Source organism: Protopterus annectens, chromosome 6.part0, assembly GCF_019279795.1.
Source record: "Protopterus annectens isolate FY-2018-M chromosome 6.part0, PAN1.0, whole genome shotgun sequence".
NCBI lineage: Eukaryota > Metazoa > Chordata > Ceratodontiformes > Protopteridae > Protopterus > Protopterus annectens.
In genome coordinates, this window is record NC_056737.1 from 1,669,425,511 (window position 1) to 1,669,450,476 (window position 24,966).

General features: G+C 41.3%; 1 protein-coding gene across 3 annotated transcripts in view; it reads left to right on the forward strand.

Annotated features, from left to right (window-relative positions):
* The window catches only part of FBXO11 (F-box protein 11), a 2,134,039-nt gene that overhangs the window by 1,784,944 nt on the left and 324,129 nt on the right, over positions 1–24,966 (forward strand). The gene's annotated exons all lie outside the window — the stretch shown is intronic.

A 24,966-nucleotide genomic window follows, 5' to 3' on the forward strand; every position in this document is an offset into this window, starting at 1 on the left:
TGTGTAAACATTTCCAAGCAAAAGTACTAAATCTTTTAGATTTTAGTGCATATTTGGGAACCATGCGTATATCCTGCCATTGTTTCTTTATGAATTGCTTATTCAGTCTCTCTTCCCAATCCTTTCTAACGTCCTCTGAATGTTTCTTATAGTTGTCATGCAGTATTTTATATGCTTTACTAATTATTTTTTAATGGCAGCTTCTGTTCTAGATTCTACTAAAAACTCTAACAGTGCTGGCCTTTCATTTAGGGCACCCTATTTAATTCAGTTTGCCTATACTCGTATCAATTCTTGATAGGGAAGACCATCTCTAAACTGCAGTCCAAATAAGTTCTTGGCGTCTTCCATTCTGTCATCTTTCCCTCTCTAGCCCTGTCTAGTTATTTCCTCCCAATACCTTGGCTCATTTGCCAGTTTTCTCCAATAAATTCCATCCCCCTCTTGCCTGTTGTCTATATCCATATTTGCCGTCATCCCTATCGGCAGAATCTCCTTTCTTCATTCCTGTGTTGGCTTAGTTCTTAGGTTACTTTCTGCTACTTTATGGCTATGATATTCTCTACGATTATTGTTACAGTAAACTTATAGTTAACAGACACCCATGGGGAGTGGTAGATGCTGAATAGCTGTAGTTTCTCGTTGCTTGAGAGTTACTATTAAAAACAGGCCTGATTAATACTGTACCCTCTACTATTTCTTTGGTTTGACTTGTTCTCAGATTGGGAATTTATTCCTATTTTCCTTTTTAAAACTATAAATTCTAAAAACGTAAAGTATATTTCTGTGGGGGTCAGAAAGTGCAACACATGAAAATTGTACTGTATTTCTTTCATTTTTGTTGCTGGTTGCTTGAAAGTGCCGGTTGCCTGAGTTCCAGTTAACTGGGAGTTTACTGTATTCTGCTTGAAGGCTTGCATCCAAAATCCCCAGTCTCTCCTTGTTTATTGAGCTCCCCCCGTTTCATCATCATACCTTTCCACTTTTAGTTATAGTTTTCTGTTTGTGCTATGTATAAGAGCCTTAACTGTGTAGCTCTGAAATACCCTTTCAAATTGGGTAATCCAGATTTGCCATGTTCTACTGGAAGAATCAGCTTATCCCACTTGACTCTTGCCATCTTCATCTCCCAGATCAAGTTCTTCAGCTCTTTATTAAATGCTATCCACAACTTTTCCTGTGGTTGATAAAAAAATTTGCCTGACCTATGTATAAGATTAATGGGACTAAAAACATGTTTTAACTGCTTCTATCTTACTATCCATATAGCAAAGCTTCCATTTTCTCAGTTTTTGTATTATCTTTTGCTTTGTCTCTTCACCCATATCCGTAGCTGCCACCCAGAGTAATTTTTAATCCATATTTTAAATACTTCATTTTATCATGTCCCTATAAATATGGATATTGCTAAAATAATGCATATGTGGGCACATAATTTACCGCTATTGCCTTTGTTTTAGCTTTATTAATTTTGTGTCGTGAAAAGATCTGAAACTGTCTCAGAATGTTCCATAACACTGTAATGTCTCTTTCTGGTTTTACCAGGTATAAAATATCATCTGGAAATACAGCCAGCTTTTCTTGACTACCATACCAATTATATCCTTGTATGTCTGAGTCTCTTATTTTTCTTGCCAGTGGTTCTAAGTATAATGCAAATAACAAAGGAGAAAGAGGCCACCCCTGCCTGGTTCCTCTGCTCAAGCAGAAATGATCAGAGAGGACCCCACCCACTTTAATTTTCACTTCAGATCCCTCCTATATCCTCGTAATCAACCTTTTTTTTTTCAGGAAATGCAAATGGTTTCATTGACTTGCTCATAAAGTCCAAGCTTACTCAAATGCTTTCTCTGCATCAAGACCCACCAACAACAATGGTATTTTCTTGTATTCTGCTTTCCTCTAGGTAATCATTGTTCTGTTAATGTTAAATATTTACCTCTCCTCCACAAAACCACACTGATCCATATCTGTCAATTTTGGCTTTACATTTGTCATTCTTTAGCCAGAATAGACATGAGCACTTTGTAATCATGGTTTAGTATTGAAATGGGCCTGTATGAAGCTGGAGCTGATGGATTTTTACCCTCTTTAGGTGTTACAGCTACCACTGCTTTCTTCCAGGATGTTGGAACTTCTCATCCTCTTATAAAATCTTCCAGATCTTTATCAGTTTTTCCTGTCCTAGCTTCCAACCTTTCACAGGAATACCATCTGTTCCTGGGGACTTTCCTGTAGATTGGTTATACAGCAGAATTTTTACCTCCTTTCCTCCTATCCTAACCATTAGAGGTAGATGAGGCTCAATTACTAACCTTGGCATGTTTAATTCTTCCATAAACATTTCCATTTGTATTTTTTCTAGATTTTTATATTTTTCTGCTGTATACAGATTTTCATAGAATTTCTGAAATACTTCTGTAGGCTGTGTTTTTACCTTCCTTGTTAGAGTCGCTAAGCTTAGTGACAGCCCTTTATACTTTCTTTTGTCTGGCTTGTTGTGCTAAAAGTTTTTGTGATCTAGTATTATCAAGAAATAGCTGCTTAACAGTAATCTTTCTAAACTTGTGTATATTATCGAGGTAATCCCTTTTTTCTCCTTAGCATTTTTCAGTTGATCCTCTTGTTCTTTGAGAATCCCACTGTTCTGCAAAATGTAACATTTGTCAGTCCCTCTAAATAATTTCTTATACTTCTTAACCACAGCTCCCTTTCTTTTATTTCCACCCTATTTTTAAACACCACCGTAATTTTATCCCACTTCCTAACTATAATTTCAGAAATAATTTCTGTCCTCCCAGATATTCTCAATCTCCACTATCCATTCCTTACATTCCTCTGTTTTCAGGAGATAGGTGAGAAAGCGCCATTCTCATTTTTATTTCATTACCATATGTTTTTATTTTCGTTATTATCTGTGCAAGATCTGAAATAGTTATTGGGTGCCTATCAAGACCTTCAGTTAAATGCACGTTCCTGTAAAATGTAAATTCTGTCTAGCATAGCCCAGATGTTCATTGTGTTACCCTGCTGCAGTCATCACACTTGGGTTATCCTGCTGTCAGGCGGTCCCGCAGTCGGCCAGAGTTCCAAAGTCTTGGTCTGGCGTCAGTTGCTGTCGCTTCCTCCCTGACGTCAGTGTGCCAGGGGTATACAAGAGGCATCCAACGCCATTTTCTCCATCTTTCTTGCTGCGTGGTGCCCGAAGCAGAAGCAGTTCGCAAGTGCCGGTCAGCCGACACCTGAGATTTTCGAATCGAATTTCAGTCCGAAGTCTTCAATAAAGCTAAGTACCCCATTGGGGAACCTTTTCTTGCCTCAGTCCAATGTCAGAAAAAGTTAACAATTGCATTTCTTGTGGGTAAGCAAATAACTCATAAGGACTTCCATTCTTATTGTATTCCTTGCCTAGGCACAGACCACGACGTCACAGGTTGTCAGTTTTGTGCTAGGTTTAATAAACGAACTATCAAACACCGTTTTGACTTCGCACAACATTATTTTGGTAGGAAATTTAATTATATCATGCCGTCGGAGCATCCGACGACCGGCATGCATAAAAAACACAAGGATAAGGACAGGCAGCCTAGAACCAAGCCAGACTCCAAGGCCTCTGCTGGGCCTGTCGCCGGTTCTCCGGTTTTCAGTGAGGCGCCTACGCAGCCCCTGACGACCGCGGAACTGGAACCCCTGATAGCTACGGATTCTCAAGCGGAGTGTACTAGGCCGTCGCAACCATCTTCATTAGGCCCTTCCGACACCGGAGCAGAAGGTGATCCCGGTGCAGTAGAAACGCCTTCGGTTTCAGAAGGTGTCTTCAGACCGACTACACTCACCATTAAATTTTATGCTAAGCTAAAAACTCCATTAAAACCAAATAAGACTGTACATCAGTCTCCTGTTCAAGGCCCCATGCCTAAGAAGCAGATGCTTAAGATGGCTAAAGATTTGATTACCCTAATCAGGGGTTCCCATCCCCCTCCTGATAAAAGGCCAAGACAAGAGGAGGATTATGCTTCCTCTGACCAGGTTTCTATTTCCTCAGATTCTTCTGAGGAACAGGATTACGCTTTTCCCACTTATGAAGACTCTGATGCTGAAGACTCTATTCCCTCGACATCTCCCCCTGAAGACTACTCCTTTGGGGAAACTTTACATACCATGAGGGAACATTTCCACTGGGAAGGCCAGGACTACTCTGATTCTAAGAAAAGGCTGCGAGAGTTTCTTTTACTACCCCAGCACAGACCACTTGCTATGCCTCCAGTTTTAGATATTGTGGATAATGTTTACTTAAAGTGTAGTCTAAATCCAGACTCCCCACCTCCTGCTCCAGCCAAACCAGACAGATACTACAGAGTACCTGATGCACACAAATTCCTTTATAAAAGCCCTCTGGCTGACCCAGAAACAATTTCCCAGGGTCCCAAAGAGGCTAAAGCTTCTATGGCTAAAAATCCTGTACCCTCTGAAAGGGATTCCAAAGCCCTAGATAGATGGGGAAAGAAGATATACACCTCAGCTACTCTGGCTATGAGAGCATTAAATTGTCAGTTTCACATGCTGAAATATCAGCAATTCCTAATGTCTCAATTAAAACAAAAACTGAGCACACATTCTGAACAGGCTGAATTCAAGGAAATGCAGGATCTGTTACATACAGCTGAACAGGTGGGCAAACATACTTTACAATGTGGATTTGATTCATTGGAAGCTTCCTGTAGAGCAGCTGTTACTGGGTCTGTCATACGCAGACATGCTTGGTTAAAAGAACAAACCCTACCTGATCATATTAAAGCAAAATTATTGGATGCACCTTTACAACAGGATGTTTTATTTGGTTTCGAAGCAGAAGAGGTTTTAAAGAAAGTGGAGGATAAGGCAAAATCTATGCAGACGGTCAAGGATTTTTTTACAGGTTACAACCCTCTCGTTTCAGTAGAAATTGGCCAACAAAAAACTGGTCCTTTCCAGCTTCTGACAGACCAGAGAGGGGCAAATACAGATGCCCAAGGGGCAGAGGTCAGTCACAAGCCCCTTACAAACCTCGCCAATGGGATGCCGCAACCCAGAAAGGAGGTGAAGACAGGCCCCAAGCTAGCAGAAGACAAACACATTGACTCAACCCTCCAACTACCAAGCAAATCTCTCTTGGCAGCTCCCTTGGGAGGAAAATTAGCACTTTTTGCAGACAACTGGCACATCATCATAAAAGACAAATGGGTCCTAAACATTGTCTCTCAAGGATACAGATTCCACTTTTATACCTTGCCAAGGATGAAAGGAATGCCAAACCTGCCACCAAATCAATGGGCAGAGGCACAAAAACAAATTACAGCTCTCATGGATATGAGAGCCAGTCAACAGGTAACTCCAAATAGTACAACCTCTGCGAGTGAGGCAGCTGCAGGGTCCCAAAGAGCAAAGTATTCAAATGAAAAGAAAACAGGACCAGCATACAAGGCACCTTGAAAATAAATTTATTGATTGAGGTTCTTGAAAAACAGACCGGTTTCGGCAAATATTTAACAAAGCTTTCTTCGGTGTTTCAAAAAACAACAAAAAAGAACCTGTATTTAAATACTCAAGTGAGTCATGTGCTTAATTACATATGCTCATTCAGACCTGGCTTAGAGCCCACCAAGTTTAATGATCCATTTTTTCTCCATTGAATTTAATAAATTATGCCAACCTGATTTGTTATGCCTGGATCTAATTTTGTCAATAATGGTAAAACTAAAAGTAGCCTTTGGATGTACCAAAGAATGTTTATATAAAGCATTGGTGTCTCTCTTGTGTCTGATATCACTAAAGTGTTCAGAGATTCGAAGCTTCAAGGGTCTGGAGGTTTGGCCAATATAGAATGTAGGACATGTGCATTTGGCCAAATAAATGACCCAATCTGAGGAAAAGTTAGCAAAAAATGTTATATTGAATACTTGGGGGTGTTTTGACTGCTGAAACTGGTGGTTTTGAGTATGATGTTACAATAGATAGTATCCACAAGGGACGCAACCAATTAATGGATCCCCTGATAATGTGGTCTGGATACTTTTGGTAACTTTCTTCTCAAGATGTTTAAAATGATTAAAAAAGGCAGATAAATTTTTGCCTTTCCGAAAGGAAAACTAACATCTGTCCCCAAGAATGTCCTGAAGTCTAGGTTCACATGTTAATATGTTCCAATTATGTTGAACAATTTGCATCAATATGTTGGTATTCCGACCATATGTGGTGATAAATCTAGGTGTTACTGAAGGTGAATTGTGTCTAGTTTTGTAATGAAGCAATTCAGTGCGTTCCATCTGATCAACTGTGTGTTTGGTATATAATACTTGACCCGGTTTATACCCAAGGTCATGGAATCAATGTACTAAATCATCTCTGAAGTGTCTATAAGTGTGCTGATGAGAACAAATGCATTTAATGCGCATGAACTGTGATTTGGGAATGTTTTTGCAGATGTGAGGAGGATGAAAGCTGGTTGCATGGAGAAGTGAATTATTTTGGGGGAATTTACGATGAATTTCTGTAGTCAGCGTATGATCAGATGTGCACGGCAAACTAATACATCTAAGAAGATAATTTTATCTCTATCATAGCTGACAGAAAATTCAATCCCCCATTTATTTTCGTTCAAATAAGAAACAAATTCCGAAAGGTATTCTTTATTCGCTCTCCATACCAACCAGCAGTCATCCAAATATCTGCACCAAATGTCCATTTCAACCATGTAAATGTTATGAGAGTTGTCATAAATAACCTGTTCTTCAAAATATGCCATGAACAAATCGGCATATATGGGTGCAAAAGATGCACCCATAGCTGTCCCCTTGATTTGTAAATAGCATTTGTCTTTGTAAAAAAAAACACATTTTTTGTCAAAATATGTTCTGTTAAACACAACAAAAGGGTGTTGAAACCTGGCTTGTATATTTCAGTTTTGTTGAGCCAGTATTCCAACGCCTCTAGGCCAGCCCAGTGTGGTATTTTGGTATATAATGATTTTACATCCAATGTGCAAAGTAACCAGTCGGGCTCAAGCTGTGTATCAGAGATAATCTGTAAAAATTCCGTGGTATCTTGAATTCTAGAAGGACACATTGTAAAAGGGGCTTAAGAAATTTGGTAAGGAATAGAGAAAATGGTTCTGTTAATGAATTTCTACCTGAAACAGTGGGTCTGCTGGGTGGGTGTTGAAGGTCCTTTTGTATTTTAGGTAGAAAATAAAAGTATTGTGGACAAGGGTTGGCAATGGTGAGTTGATGTGTGTTTTGAGTGATGATACCTTCTGCAACAGCTAAACTAAGGAAAGAATCAATCTGTTCCTTGAATACTGGTGTTGGATCAATGGTGAGTTCCGAGTAATAGCGTGCATTCGATAATTTGTTCAGTGCTTCATGATCATATTGTAATGTATCCTGAATCACTATAGAACCGCCTTCGTCAGCACCAATTATGACTAGATTGTGATTGTTTGCCAATGTGTTGATATTTCCCATGCAAATTTTGGATACATTATTAGGTAATGGTGGAATTGATCTAAACTGAAAATGTAGATCTTTGATAATGGCTTGTTGAAACATGTAAACTTGGTGATTCATGGGTGGCATGAACGAAGACCTATGGTATTTAAATTCATCAGAGATCTTTGGCTCTTGTTCCTGGAAAAATTGTTTAAGGTTAAGATTTCTACAAAATGAAACAATATCTTGAACAAAACTTTCTTCAGAAACAAAAAAAACAGGGATGAATGATAATCCTTTAATAAGAATGTCAATTTCAGAGGAGGAGAGAACATGTGATGAAATATTAGTAATGTTTACAGTGGTTGTTTGGTCACAAACATCTCTAATAGCGTTTCCATGCTCTCCACATCTTTTATGTTTCCTGCCCCCCCCTCCTCCTACGTGTAAATCCTGTGAGGTGACAGAATTTCTTCTCTTGGATACTGGTGAGCCTGTGGCACCCCCTGAATCAGTGTCAAGACACGAGGATGAATATTCATCAGCTGAAGTGTCAGTATAGTTATATGTGCCTTTCTTATGGATAGATTTAGTTCATTTCCTCTTGGGATAGGTACGATTCGAAGGAGAAAATCGTACATGTTTATTTTTGTTTGTAAAATTGAAGGGACCCCCTCTGGTATAATCATCTAAATCCCTTTGGAACTTTTTCTTTTTCCTATCCTTAAGCTGTGATTCCAATGTCATAAGTTCCTTGCTTATGTTCTTGATACTATTTGTATATATGGTCTGACCCTCAAATTGCTTGGCCTTATCACTAAGAGAAGAAATGGATTTAATTCCTTGTTCAATTACTCTATTGTGGAAATTTGCTAGTACTTCAACAAATTTCAGAGTTGTCTCTTGTTGAATTTCATTCCATTGTTTCAATAGAAGATCATCAGGGGAATTAACCAATGGTTGGGTACGTACTCATAACCCTCGTGGAGTAATGCCTTTGAGTAAATATGCACGAAAAAGTTTGTAATGCCAAACATTATTTCTCAAAGATCTCATATGTTAAGATTTGAAAAAATGTTTACACAATTTTCATCAAGGCCTGTGTTGCCAAGGTCATCCAACTTTTCACCAAGGGGACCAATTCCAAAAACAGAAAGATTGTCTCTGTCAGAAGACAGCCCATTTATTAAATGATACAATTCCATGTTTAAATATATTAATAAAGACCGCTGTCCAAAATAATACCAAAGTTAAATAGATCTGAGCCGGTTCAGCATAGGATCAATAAGCAGCAGACCAGTATAATATTATAGCTGACACAAGTAAGTGTGAAAATATTCCCAAAGGGACTATTCACCTGGATTAGGTCTATTGCCGGTCCTGTCTGAACCAATAAGCCTTAGGTCCGAAGCATCATATGGCTGCTTACTCAAATGATAGTTGGAATAATATTTGACAACAGGCTGAAAAAACAAGATCTAAAATCTTACTGATGATAATCTTAAATAGATTGAAAGGCCCGTAATGTGGAAATGTATAAAAAATTTAGTACATAGATTCCATGACCGTGGGTATAAAATGGGTCATCTATTACATACCAAACACACAGTTGACCAGATGGAATGCACTGAATTGCTTCATTACAAAACTAGACACAAATCACCTTCAGTAACACCTAGATTTATCACCACATATGGTCGGAATACCAACATATTGATGCAAATTGTTCAACATAATTGGAACATATTAACATGTGAACCTAGACTTCAGGACATTCTTGGAGACAGATGTTTGTTTTCCTTTCGGAAAGGCAAAAATATATCTGCCTTTTTTAATCACTTTAAACATCTTGAGAAGAAAGGTACCAAAAGTATCCAGACCACATTATCAGGGGATCCATTAATTGGTTGCTTCCCTTGTGGACGCTGTATCTGTTGTAACATACTCAAAACCACCAGTTTCAGCAGTCAAAACACCCCTCAAGTATTCAATATAACATTTTTTGCTAACTGTTCCTCAGATTGGGTCATTTATTTGGCCAAATGCACATGTCCTGCATTCTATATTGGCCAAACCTCCAGACCCTTGAAGCTTCGAATCTCTGAACACTTTAGTGATATCAGACACAAGAGAGACACACCAATGCTTTATATAAACATTCTTTGGTACATCCAAAGGCTACTTTTAGTTTTACCATTATTGGTAAAATTAGAAGATCCAAGTATAACAAATCAGGTTGGCATAATTTATTAAATTCAGTGGAGAAAAAGTGGATCATTAAACTTGGTGGGCTCTCTAAGCCAGGTCTGAATGAGCATATGTAATTAAGCACATGACTCACTTGTATTTAAATACAGGTTCTTTTTTGCTGTTTTTTTTAAACACTGAAGAAGGCTTTGTTAAATATTTGCCGAAACCGGTCTGTTTTTCAAGAACCTCAATCAATAAATTTATTTTCAATATGCCTTGTATGTTGGTCCTGTTTTCTTTTTGTTTGAGCCATTCAACAGGTACCTACACAGGAGCAAGGACAAGGATTTTACTCAAGACTCTTCTAGTCCCCAGAAAGGACGAAGCATGGAGACCCATTCTGGATCTTTCAATTCTGAACACCTATCTGCAAGTACCAAAATTCAAGATGCTAACACTACAGCAGCTTCTTCCCATGCTGGGCAAGAAGGCTTGGCTAGTAACGTTGGATCTCAAGGAGGCATACCTGCATGTCCCTATCAGACAAAATTGCAGAAGATACCTCCACTTCATTGCAGGTTCAACCCATTATCTATTCTCTGCACTGCCCTTTGATTTATCTACTGCACCCAGGGTCTTCACAAAATGCCTGGCACCAGTAATTGCATACTGCAGACAAAGAGGAATTCAAATATACCCCTACCTGGACGACTGCCTTATTCAAGCAGAAAGCAAGGACATTCTTTTAAAACATCTGGCATTTGTCAAACACCTAAGTTGCCTAGGGTACACAATAAACAAAAAGAAATCAAAACTAGTACCCTCACAAAACATAATATTCCTGGGTGCCAGCTTGAATACAACGGCCCAGATGGCTTACCTCACGCCAGACAAGCAACAACAGCTGACTCAATACTTCAAAATAATGGCAACAAAGACCCAACTCCCTGCAAGAAAAATTCTGCAGGCCTTGGGATTCATGGCATCTTACATACTACTAATACCATTTGCAAAACTGCATATGAGGAAATTACAATGGTACCTGAAAAGCGTATGGACTCAGCACAGCCACAGCTTGGAAACAATGATACCACTCATTCCCTGCCTTCAACAGGAGTTTCTATGGTGGGCACAGGCATGTCACTTCAACAAGGGTCAGCCTTTCACATTACCCACAGCCAGGCAAACTATGACAACAGATGCATCGGACTATGCCTGGGGAGCACACATGGCAGGACAAGTGCATTCAGGGCAAATGGACTACAGATCAAAGGCATCTGCATATCAATCAAAAGGAAATGCTAGCAGTACAGAATGCCCTAACAGCTTTCAAGGACCTCTTACACCCAGGACAACTAATAATAAAGACGGACAATACCACAGTAATGTGGTACATCAACAAGCAAGCGGGCACACATCCCTACCCTCTATGCAGGCAAGCAATGACCTTGTGGAACACAGCACTGTCTTACTAAGTTCAACTACAAGCACAATTCCTGCCAGGAAAGAAAAACACATTGGCAGACGACCTAAGCAGAAACATCAGGGATCCCCACGAGTGGCTACTGGATCCACAGGTATTTGCAATAATAACTCAAAAATGGGGACACCCAGACATAGATCTGTTTGCCAACCCCAAAACTACCAACTTCAAAAATTTTGTTCAAGGACATTCCACCCACAAGCTTGGAAAGTGGATGCCCTCTCATTCATTTGGAAAACATTAACAGTGTATGCCTTTCCTCCACTGTCTCTTCTAGCAAAGGTGCTGCTGAAAGTCAGATTAGAGAGGCCACAAATGATGCTCATTGCACCAGACTGACCACGCCAGCACTGGTATCCAATTCTAAAGAACATGGCCCACAGCCCACCATGGATTTTACCACAAATTCCTCACCTGCTCACCCAGCGAGACAATCAAATTCTACACAGCCAGCTCGAGACTTTAAACCTGGCTGCATGGCAAATTACCTAAACAATCAACCAACACCTCTATCCAAAGCTGTCATGGATGTCATTCTGGAGGCCAGGAGGCCCAGCACCAGGAAAACCTATTCAGACAAATGGAAAAGATTTTGCGCCTGGAACCAGGCTAAAGGCCAAAATCCCCTTGATCCAAACATTCCTCAGATTCTACAATATTTAATTGAGAATGTTGCACAAAGGACTTTCCTTTTCATCTATTAAGATCCACGCCTCAGCAATTTCAGCTCATTACAACACAGATCCTCCTTTATTTTCACATCCGCTCCTAAGACAGTACCTCAGAGGGGCTAAGAACATAAGACCGCCCAGGAGAGCACCAACACCTACTTGGGATCTCAGCTTTGTTCTGGAAAAACTTACACTGCCGCCCCTTGAGCCAGCTTTCTCAGCTGATTTAAAGTTTCTTTCATGGAAAACTGCCCTGCAGCTAGCAATAACGTCAGCTAGAAGAGTCTCAGAGCTACAGGCACTAATGGCAGTGGAGCCTTTCCTCATTTTTCATCAAGACAGAGTCTCTCTACGAACTAACCCTTCCTTTATGCCAAAGGTGGTATCCAGTGTGGCCCTAAACCAAACCATTCATTTGCCCACCTTTTTTCCAAATCCCCAGAACAAAGGAGAAAGACTGCTGCACTCTTTGGACATTCACAGACTATTACATTACTACTTGGATAAAACTAAGGCTTTCAGAAACTCTGACCAGCTCTTTGTAGCCAATGCTGCAGGATCACAAGGAAAAGCTATCTCAAAACAGACAATTTCAAAATGGATAGGGCATTGCATACGTTTCTGCTACACGCATCATGGGAAACCGGTACCTGCTAGCATTAGGCCCCACTCCACCAGGGCTACAGCTACATCAGCAACCTTTCTCAGGGGGGTGCCAAGCAAGGATATTCTGGAAGCTGCAACTTGGAGTTCAGTGCACACCTTCACCAAACACTACCACTTACCTCTATATTCTAAGACTAGAGCTGGCATTGCCACTACAGTTTTGCAGGGCCTACTAGCTTCTTCTAACCCTGTTTAACTCCACCACCCATCCTTAGCTTTGGGATTCAACCCAAGTGTGATGACTGCAGCAGGGTAACACGATGAACATAGTACAGTTTTGTACCTACCATAAATGTAGATGTTTGAATGTTCACCCTGCTGCAGTCCAGGTTACCCTCCCTCCATCCCCTCTGAACTAGCTGGACTTATCCATACCTTTCTATCCTATACAACCTCTGTGGTGTATTTGCTTGTGACTGAAAGTGTTGTTTTACTTTTACATGTATATTTTTAAATAGCAATATGTATTCCCTACCTATTGGGGGCACCTGACATCTGGGTCAAGAAAAACTGAAGAAAATGATGTTGGATGCCTCTTATATATACCCCCTGGTGCACTGACATCAGGGAGGAAGCAACAGCAACCGACGCCGGACCAAGACTTTGGAATTCTGGCCGACTGCGGGACCGCCAGACAGCAGGATAACCCAAGTGTGATGACTGCAGCAGGGTGAACACTTGAACATCTACATTTATGGTAGGTACAAAAATGTACTTTTTATATCTCTGGGAATAATATGTAAACTCACTCTGAACTCCTGTTACTGAATTCACATCTTCCATGCCAAATATTTTCATAAATTTCTTTAAAAAAAAAAACTACCCCCCTTGTTATACTTTCTCCTTCTGCCCCCAAGACACATCTTCACTGCTGCAAATAAAATTCCACTTTCCACTCCCCACCTATAAGTAATATTCCTTGCTGAAAACTGATAATTTCTCCCAGAATTTTCTTAAGTTCTATTATAGCCGTTTTAGGTGGAATATAAATATTACCAGTGTAATCCTCCTCCCTTGCCCGTAGTCCCTTAGCACTACAAATCTGCCATTATCTGTTTTATCCTTTTCTATCACTGTTGGAGCTGCTCTTGCAGTTAATACAAGTGCTCCTTTTTTTTCCTTCGTCCCAGATATTCCACTGAGTAACTATTCTGAAAACCTTTCTTTCAGTTCTTTCCAAGTGTCTGCTTTAGCATAGCTATTTGCACTCTACATTTTTTAGTATAGTTCACAATTCTTTCTTTTTTTATATTTATCTGTAAGACCATTACAGAAAGCATAGGTTCATGGGATGATACTAGGGTATTGGCCCAGAGGCCCTTATAAACCTAGCCAAGCACCTGTTTCCCCTGTCCAGCAGACACACAGGTGGGATCCCAGGGGTGTATTTTCTGTTATTGGAGGACTTAAGTGATTTTTTGGACATGACAGCTCGTACTGAGTTTGAATATGGGACTAGAGACTGTACTGACATACTTGAATTGTCTAATTCTGAACACAGTTTAGGAGATATCATTTCAAGCAATAAATGTGTTGTGTTGAATGAAAGAAAAGATTTCAAAATATATAACTCTTCAAGTGTACACACAGGCGAACATGTAGCTGACCTGCTAGCCAAAGGCATGACATTTGTGCCTTCTAGGTGGTTTGATGCTACTGAAATTATTATAGATCTATAATTATACTTGAAGTTAAATTTCACCTTATTGTACCAGGACAATGTATACAGTAATAAAAATAATATATATAATATAAGTTCTGCTTACCTCCCCTCCACCCTAGATTAGCGATGTATGAAAAACTATGCGAGTTAGATCTGCACAATTTAAACAAGCATAGGACAAGGGTCAAATAACAACATGATGAATTTAGACAGACAACAGCAGAATATTCTGAGTCAATTGCAAATAGAACAAATTAGAATCATGAAACCAGACAAAGGGGGAGGGGTGGTTTTTATGAACTCTTCTACATACAATGACAAGATGAAAGAAATGTTAGAAACAGATAACTACAATGAGGTCTCCCTAAACGAGTTAAATGGGACTTACAGGAGAATTAGTGTCCAGTTAACAGATATTTTCTTGGAGAAAAGAATATGCATTACTTTATATAATTACTTAAATATTACTATTCCTAAAATTCCTGTATTTTTTGGAATCCCCAAGATCCATAAAAGGGTTGATAACCCTCCTATGAGACCCTTGGTAGATGGTAGGGATTCCATAACGTCAGCCTATGCTCAGTGTTTGGACATTAGTGTTGAAAAAGGTCTTCTAAAATGTGAGGCTCAGATTTGCAAAGACTCGTGGACATTTCTGGAACACATAAATCGTATTCCATATGTCAACAACATATTAGTTACAGTAGATGGCAGTAACCTGTACACTGTCATTCCACAAACAACTGGCCTGGAATGGGTACATGAGACTTTATTGGAGCATAAGATACCTCATGACAAAATAAATCGTATTGTGGAATTATTAGAATTGTTTTAAGTAACAACTTTATTTCTTTCAACAACAGATATTACCTACAGAAAAGTGGTATTGCCATGGGGTCTCCATGTGGAGGGGCGTACACCAACATTGTCGTGGCGTATTGGGAAAGACGTGTTCCAATCTGTTTATAACACTCGCATCAAGACATATTACAGGTTTCAAGATGACATCAGTTTAATATGGGATGGCCCCTTGAATAAATTAGAAGAGTTTTTAGAATATATAAATATTACTACGACTTTTCTGCATTTTACATGAGTGGTTAATTCTAACCACATGGATTACTTAGATGTTCATTTATTTAAAGATGAAATCAATGGGAGATACGCAACTACTATACATAGGAAAGAGACCTATTCCAGTAGTTTCCTCCACTATAGCAGCTCACACCCAGAACTTAAAAAAAAAACATCAGTTGTCAAAGGACAACTAGTTAGAGCTGCTCATATGGTGTCTAGAGAGGAAGACTTTGTGGATGAGTGTAGTTTACGATCCATGTTCCTCACAAGGGCATACCCCATTGAATTAATAAACAAACTAATAAAAGAGGTTACCGTAAAATGGGGAAATGGTAATTTTAGACCAGTTTTAAATAATGACTATGCAAGTACTGATTTTATTGATCAAAATTTGGGTATGAGTGAAGGCATTAATGACCCACATGTACACACTCATCATATTTGGGATATGCAAGGCAAGGACAGTACTGCCTTCTCAAAGTCATAGATTATTACCTATGGCCATGATGCCCACAATTTAAGATGGATTTTTGAGAAAAAATGGGCTATTTTGATGGAGGACTTTAACATCAGAAGTCGAGTAGGCGATAAACCTATTATCACATATAGACAGGGTAGGAATTTAAAAGACTTATTGAAAGAAAGAACTAGGACAAATGTATATGTTCAGGTATGGTCAAATGTGGGGCACGCAATTGGTGTCACAAGATAAAAACAGGTAATACATTCACTGAGAAATTTAAAACCTCATATAAAAGAAAAGTATAGTTGTAGTTCGAAATCGGTGGTATATGTGGCTGTGTGTGATTCATGTTCAGTATTCTACATAGACAAAACAAAAGAAGTTGAGCCCAAGAATATATGAACATGAATATGCTATCAACAAGAAAAACTTAAATAATGCCCTGGCCAAACATGTCAATGAGAGTGCAAGGCATTCTTTTAGGTTTTTAGCAATAGATCATGTGGACATTGATGATAAAAAACCATGGGATGTCCCATAACTCAAGGAATTAAAGTGGCAAATATGCCTACAAGCCGACAAAGGGTCGGGCATCAATAAGAGAAGATTGATAACCCCAATATTAAAATTAAAAGCCCTTGAAAAATAAAATTGTGGATGTTTAAAAATACACTATTTAGATTTTATTAACTTAAATGTTTAGTTTTAATTTTGGTACATATTTTTATATGTATTAGAATAAGTTGAATGGGCTTTGTACAGTGGGTTTTAATTTATCTAAGACCTATTAAGCGTACGTACTATTTGAAGTTGTACACAACTGTTTAATAATTACACAATTGAGTTATGTGCTTTAATAGCAGGGTAGCTGGGAGTGAATCATTTGAAGTTCATCCAATCAGACAAGGAACAATAGTATTTAAGCGAGTTGAACAATTTGATTAATTGTTTGAAGAAGTTTATACTAATACGAAAGTGCTAACCTTTTATATTGCATTTTACTGTTTTTATGATTAAACTAGTGACTTTTGTATGTTTTTGGCATAATTATTTGATTGGAATCTGCAGAAAGGACAAGAACACAGCCTTTTGATTTTTATATTTTCTGTTTCCCATTCAGTCATTCAGGTTCCTCTTAAAGAGCCTCTAGTGAAGTGCTCTGCTTGATATGGAGAGGAAGTCTTCCACAGATCGGGGAGTTATTGGGACACAAATCTATCCCGCCAACAAGTTCTATTCATGTCACAGGCCAGGTTGAGACCTTGCGTGTGGGTTGCGCGAATGGAGTTTGACTTACGGATATGCAGCAACTCCACCAAGGCAGAGTCTGAGACGGCCTTGTATGCCAGACACAGGTCACATTTAAGCAGTCTGTATGAGACTTGAGTAGAGGATAGGTATATATCTGTATAGGATAGGTGTTTGAGACCCTGGATTTTCCTGGTCAGGAACCTCTGTGGTCTCCAATTGCTGCATGTGCTTGGCAAGGTACATGCCGAAGGGGGCATTGTACTCGATAATGAATCTGATAAGGGAAGAGTACAGGGATGTTATGACCTGATTGCGTGCTTAGTACTTAGTTATTAATGTGATAATTAGTGGGGACACCATTTTCCTCAAAGGGGATAATGATGCATTTCTTGGCATTCAGTTTGAGGACATGCTTCTGGCACCAGTCATTAGTTTGGTTATGGCCTTCTTGGAGGATGTTCACATCACTAGGGGATTTTACAGCAGTGCCCAGCTTGCAGTCATCTGCATACTTGATGTTCATCGTGCATACAGCTGCAGTCATAACAGATGTGTTTTCCTGCCGTCAGGTGGGTCCTCAGTCGGCCGAATTCCAAAGTCTAGGTCCGGCGTCGGATGTTGTCGCTTCTTCCCTGACGTCAGTGCGACAGGGGTGTAAAAGAACCAGCCAACGCTATTTTCTTCAGTCTTTCTTGCCGCGCGGTGCCCGAAGCAGAAGCAGTCCGCAAGTGCCGGTCGGCCAGCTCCTGAGATTACGAATATTTTTCAACGAAGTCTTCTTGAAAGCTAAGTACCCCGTTGGGGAAACTTTTCTTGCCTCAGTCCGATGTCAGACAAAGTTAATAATTGCATTTCATGTGGGAAGCAAATACCGCATAAGGATTTTCATTCCCTCTGCATTCCTTGCTTAGGCCCACACCACGACGTCTCGGCCTGTCGTTTTTGTGCTACATTCAACAGACGCACTATTAAGTGTCGGACGGAGTTCGCCCAACACTATTTTGGCAAAAAGTTTAATTACATTATGTCATCGGATACTCTGACTCCAGTTTTGAGTAAAAGACGCAAAGATAAGGACCGACATACGAGGTCCGCGACTTCTACCGACACCACGCTAAAGCCGACTACAGGTGGTCCGGTTCTCAGCGAGGCGCCTACGCAGCCCCTGGCGCCTACGCAGCCCCTGACTACCGATGACACTTCATTGGTGTTGTCTTCTGTGCCCGAGGTCGCAGGCTCTTCGGCCCACACCCCGACTACAGATACCGAAGCCACTCTTGGCGGTGAAACTCAGAGTTTAGACAGGCCTGCCACCTCTAAAGGTGTCTTCAGGCCGCCGCCTTCTTTTTCCATCAAGGCTTTCACTAAGTCCAAAGCAGCCATGCATACTAAAAGACAAGCTCCACAGGGCCCCTCTCAAGGCCTCATGCCTAAAAAGCAGATGCTCAAAATGGCTGAGGATTTGATTACTGTTATCAGGGGTTCTCAACCCCCCCCCCCCGGACAAAAGGCCCAGAGTGGAGGAAGAATCCCCTTCCTCGGACCAGGCCTCCATTATTTCGGAACATTCTGAAGACCAGTGCAGAGGAGTCCATTCCCTCTGTCTCCCCCCCTGAGGATTACTCTTTTGGGGAAACCTTACATACCTTGAGGGAACACTTCCACTGGGAAGGCCAAGAGTACTCAGACTCCAAGAAAAGGTTTAGGGATTTCCTCTTGCTCCCTCAGCACAGGCCTCTGGCTATACCTCCTGTCTTAGACATACTAGATGATGTGTATTCGGAGGCCTGCCTTAATCCAGATTCTTTACCCCCAGCTCCAGTCAAGCCTGACAGGTATTACCGGGTTCCTGATTCACACCAATTCCTATACAAAAGCCATGCGGCTGACCCAGAAACTATTTCCCAGGGTCCCAAGGGAATTAAGGCCTCCACTGCTAAAAATCCATTACCTTCAGAGAGAGATTCCAGAGCTTTAGAAAGGTGGAGGAAAAAGGTATACACCTTGGCCACCTTAACCATGAGGGCATTAAACTGTCAGTTCCATATGTTAAAGTACCAACAGTTTCTGTTATCACAGTTGAAAAGCAAAATGTCACAACCTGAACAACCAGACTTGAAGGAGTTGCAGGATTTGTTACATAGTGCAGAGCAAGTGGGTAAACATACCTTGCAATGTGGTTTTGATGCTTTAGAGGCCTCATGTAGAGCTGCTGTTACATGCTGTTACAGGATCAGTCATACGTAGACATGCTTGGCTCAAAGAGCAAAAACCTTACCAGATCATGTCAAAGCTAAATTACTAGATGCACCTCTTCAGAAAGATGTATTATTTGGTGTTAAAGCTGAGGAGGTATTAAAGAAAATGGAGGAAAAGGCAAAATCAATGCAAACAGTGAAAGATTTCCTACAGGTGCAACCACCACATTTCAGTAGAAATTGGCCTTCATAAAATTGTTTCTTTCCAGCCATGGACAGACCCCAAAGAGGTAGATACAGGCGCCCGAGGGGTAGAGGGCAATCTCAAGGATCGTTTAGAGGCAGACAATGGCAAGCACCTACACAAAGAGGTGGTGAGGATAGTTCACAGCCATTCAGAAAGCAGAACCAATGACTTGCCCCTTTGCATGCCAAGCAAGGCTCAAATAGCAGCACCTTTAGGCAGAAAACTGGCATTATTTTCGAAAAATTGGCATATTGTCACAAAAGACAAATGGATCCTGGACATTATAGACAGAGGCTACAGATTCCACTTTCACACCCTTCCAAAAATGAGAGGCATGCCAAACCTGCAACACAATCAAAGGGCAGAGGCACAAAAACAAATTTCAGATCTCATGGACATGAAAGCTATTCAAGAGGTACCTGCATAAGAACAGGGTCAAGGTTTTTATTCCAGACTATTCCTGGTACCAAGGAAGGGCAAAGATTGGAGACCTATTTTGGACCTATCCATCCTAAACACATTTTTACTCATGCCAAAATTCAAGATGCTCACATTACAGCAGCTTCTTCCCATGCTGGGCAAGGAGTCTTGGCTGGTAACATTGGACCTCAAGGAGGCATACCTGCATGTCCCAATCAGACAAGATTGCAGAAGACACCTCAGATTTCTTGCAGGTTCAACCCATTATCAATTCTCTGCATTGCCCTTTGGCTTACCTACTGCGCCCAGATTGTTCACGAAATGCCTGGCATCAGTAATTGCCTACTGCAGACTTCAAGGGATACAAATATACCCATAGTTGGACGACTGCCTGATCCAAGCGGACAGCAAGCACATACTTCTGAAACATCTGGCGTTTGCAATAATGTTGTTAAATTCTCTGGGATACACAGTCAACAAAAAGAAATCAAGGCTAATACCCTCTCAAACAATAATTTTTCTGGGTGCCAGCTTGAATACAAATACCCAGATGGCCTACCTCACGCCAGAAAAACAAGGGCAACTAACTCAATACTTCAGAAAACTGGCAACTTTCACCAGGCTGACTGCAAGGAAAATCCTGCAGGCTCTGGGATTCATGGCATCTTGCATCCTACTAATCCCATGTGCAAAGCTGCATATGAGGAAACTTCAGTGGTACCTAAAAAAAGCTAAGGTCTCAACACAGCCACAGTTTGGAAACAATAATACCTCTGATTCCATGTCTTCAAAAGGAATTTCTGTGGTGGGCTCAAGCATGCCAAAGAAACACAGGTCTCCCGTTCTTCAAGCCTCAAGCAAATCAAGTCATCACAACAGACGCCTCGGACTACGCCTGGGGGGCGCACATGGCAGATCGGTGCATTCAGGGCAAATGATCCCAAAAAGAAAAGCACCTACACATCAATCAAAAGGAAATGCTAGCAGTAATAAATGCTATTATAGCTTTCAAAGACCTACTGCATCCAGGCCAGCTATTGATAAGGACAGACAACACCACAGTAATGTGGTACATAAACAGGGAGGAACCCATTCATACCCCCTATGCAGGCTAGCCATGTCTCTTTGGAACATGTCTCTGGAATTACAAATCGAACTTCAAGCACAGTACCTGCCAGGCAAGGAAAACACGCTGGCAGACAACCTAAGCAAAAATATGACAGACCCACACAAATGGAAGTTGCATCCTCAAGTTTTTACAAAGATAATTCAAGCATGGGGAAGGCCAGACATAGATCTCTTTGCCTCCCACAGAAATCACCAATTGGCAAAATTCTGCTCAAGGACCTTTCATCCACAGGCCTGAAAAGTGGACGCACTCTCTCTTAGTTGGACAACAATGACAGTTTATGCCTTTCCACCTCTTCCTCTGCTGCCCAAAGTTCGATTAAAAACCAGAGCAGACAGACCAAAGATGATTCTCATTGCTCCAGACTGGCCAAGACAACACTGGTACCCACTCCTGAGGAGCCTGACGCATTCCCCACCATGGATCCTGCCTCTAATGCTTCTTCTACTGACTCAGCACAACTTCAAAACTCTTCACAGTCAGCTGAAAACATTCAATCTAGCCGCATGGAAGATTCCTTAAATTCACAACAGACCCTTCTCTCCAAGGAGGTGCAGGATGTCATTTTGGAGGCCAGAAGGCCTTCTACTAGAAAAGCCTACTCCGCAAAATGGAAATGGTTTTGTGCCTGGAATGAGAAAAAGGGTCAGAATCCTGGAATACTGAATTTACCTCAAATATTACAGTACCTAGCTGAGATGCTAAGCAGTGGACTTTCGTTCTCCTCCTCCAAAATCCATGCCTCAGCCATTTCTGCAGAATACAACACTGATCCTCCTTTATTCTCTCACCCCCTCTTAAGACAGTTCCTCAGAGGGGCTAAGAATATAAAACCCCCAAGGAAACAACCAGTACCTGCTTGGGACCTCAATTTCATTCTAGAAAAACTGACCTTGCCTCCTTTCGAGCCAGCTGCTTCAACAGAACTGCAATATTTGTCCTGGAAAACAGCCTTCCTTCTGGCTATCACCTCAGCTCGCAGGGTTTTGGAACTACAAGCCCTCATGGCTGTGCAGCCTTTCATCATTTTCCATCAGGACAGAGTTTCCTTATGAACCAATCCTTCCTTTATGCCAAAGGTAGTATCCAGGGTAGCCTTGAATCAGGCTATCCACTTACCTACCTTTTACCCTAATCCTCAAAACAAAGGGGAGAGACTACTACATTCCTTGGACATTCACAGACAGCTACGTTATTATTTAGACAGAACAAAGCCTTTCAGAAAATCAGAGCAACTCTGTGTCCTATGCTACAGGAGCTCAAGGGAAGCCTATTTCCAAACAGACGGTCTCAAAATGGATAGCCCACTGCATACGCTTTTGTTACTCTTTTCATGGTAAAACTGTACCTGCAGGCATCAGATCTCACTCCACAAGGGCCACAGCTACCTCTGCAGCTTTCCTCAGGGGGGTTCCTACCAAAGATATTTTGGAAGCAGCCACTTGGAGTTCTGTACATACTTTCTCCAAGCACTATCACCTACCATTATACTCCAAATCTAGAGCAGGCTTTGCCACTGCAGTCTTGCAGGGCATCCTGGCTCCTCCTAGTTCCACCTAGTGCCTACCACCCCTTTTTTAGCTTTGGGATTCCACCCATCTGTTATGACTGCAGCTGTATGCACGATGAACATAGTACAGTTTTGTACCTACCATAAATGTAGATGTTCGAGTGCTAATACAGCTGCAGTCTAGGTTTCCCTCCCTCCTTCCCCTCTTGGGACAGGCCTAATGGCTAACACCTCCTCATACAACCTGATTGGGGTATTCTTTTATGGTGTATTTGCTTGAAAACTAATGTTTTTTGATTATATTGCATTGCATTATTACATAAATTTATGTATTGCCTTCTTTCTGGGGGCACCTGACATCTGGGGCAAGAAAAACTGAAGAAAATGGCGTCGGCTGGTTCTTTTATACCCCTGTCGCACTGACGTCAGGGAAGAAGCGACAACATCCTACGCCGGACCTAGACTTTGGAATTCGGCCGACCGAGGACCCGCCTGACGGCAGGAAAACCCATCTGTTATGACTGCAGCTGTATTAGCACTCGAACATCTACATTTATGGTAGGTACAAAACTGTACTTTAAGCCATAGACCACTAATTTTGGCTTGTACCTCAGAAAAGTATATCCCAAACAGCAGAGGCCCCAAGATCAATCCTTGGGGTACGCCACTTGTTACGGGTCTGCTACTAGAGGTGGCTTCCCCTATTTTGACTGAGTGGGTTCTCAGTGACCCAGTTTGCTACCCATCTGGTAACATATGGCTTAATGCCTAGCTGGGAAAGTTTATTATGCCCGAGTGGGGAATAGTGTTGAAGGCTTTGGCTAAGTCAAGGTAGACTGTGTGCACTCTCTTGCCCTTATCTGTGGCTTTGATGACTGTTTCGAAGAAGGCGACCAAGTTTAACAGGCATGATCTCCCTTTGACAAAACCAAACTGTGTGGGGTCAAGTGTTTGGAGATTGTCAGTGTCCTTGTTTATAAGGTCCATGATTATGCATTCCATAGCCTTGTAGATCACACTAGTTAGGCTGATTGGTCTATAATTGCCTGGGTCTGTGGATGCTCCAACTTTGTGCAGAGGGATGACAGTGGCTGTCCTCCATTCTGCTGGGACAAAGCCAGTACACAGGCTTCAGTTGAATAGGGTGCCTAGTGGTGCTGAGAACTCTTGCCTGAGTACATGTAGGACACAGCCAGGGATGTTGTCAGGTCCCATGGAGGCTGTATTTTTTGCCTTTGAGAGGGCATTAATAACCTGCTCCTTGGTGATGAGGGGAGGGGGGCAGATGTGGGGGTTGTCCTGATTTACTGATGGGTGTACAGGGGGGTGAAGTTTTCACTGAACTTGTCTGCCAGCAGGTTTGCTATATCTATGACATTTGTGTACGAGGTATTCTTGATCACCAATTCAGAGCAGATTTGGGAGTTACTTTTGAGACTGCAGACATGCAAAGAAAGCCTTGTGATTGTCCTTGGTGGATGTGGCCAATTGGACTTAAAGTTGGCCTTAGAGGATTTCACCAGTGACCTTATTTGCTTGTTCAGACAAAGGAGAGATTGCTTACAACCTGGCATCTGCTCCTTCGTGGTCCTGGACAGCAATTTTTTCCTTTTATTTTAACATCTCTTTATTGCTGCTGTCCACCAGACAGGTTTACTCTTCCTTGAGAAAGATGATTTGGTCCTGTTAGGTATTGCTGAGTCCATGCGGTTGTGTAGGTACTCATATAGTTTTTTGGTGTAGGTTTGAACATTAGTGCTTGATTCAACTGAAGGGATGGTGGCTGTGAAGCTGGTTATACCTGCTCTCAGGAGGTTGTAGTCCGCTTTGGAAATGTGTGTTTTTTTTGTTCAACCCTGGCGGCAGGGGAGGGGGGGGTCAGGGGAGATGATGACTTTGAAAGTGATTGCTTTATCGTCGGATTTTACCAAGGAAGATGACACCATACGGTGCTACAGTGGCTGCTCATGTTGGTTAGTACCAGGTCCAAGATATTTTCACCTCTTGTGGAGGTGTCAACCAGCTGATCCAATGCAGTGGCATTGACAAAGTCGAGAAATCTCTGGGCGTTCTTGTTTGAGCTAGAATAGGTATTCTACTCTATGGTTGAGTAGTTAGTCACCCAGGGTCAGGGTATAGGGTTGAATCCTGGTGAATTCAGGTAAGTGCTGATGGGCCTCCTGAGTCATGGTTGGGAGTCTGTAGCTAGCTATGATTTGAATAGGTGTTTTGTCAATAGTTAACTGCACCTGGAGTGTCTCCTCTGCGTCATACTGTTTGACCAGCCTGGAGGTGTGTATGCCTTTGATAAATACTGAAAGTTCACCCCCTTTGGCTTTGTAATCCTCTGTTTGTGGTCTGAGAGTATGGTAGGACAAGTAACCTGGTAAGGCTGGGGTGCTCTCCACAGCTTTGAACCAAGTTTCAGTGACTGCACAAATGTCAGCATCTTCCAGGGTGAGGAATGCTTGCAATGAGTGCAGTTTCATGTTAAGACACTCAGCGTTTAGCAGAATGACTTATAAATTTCAT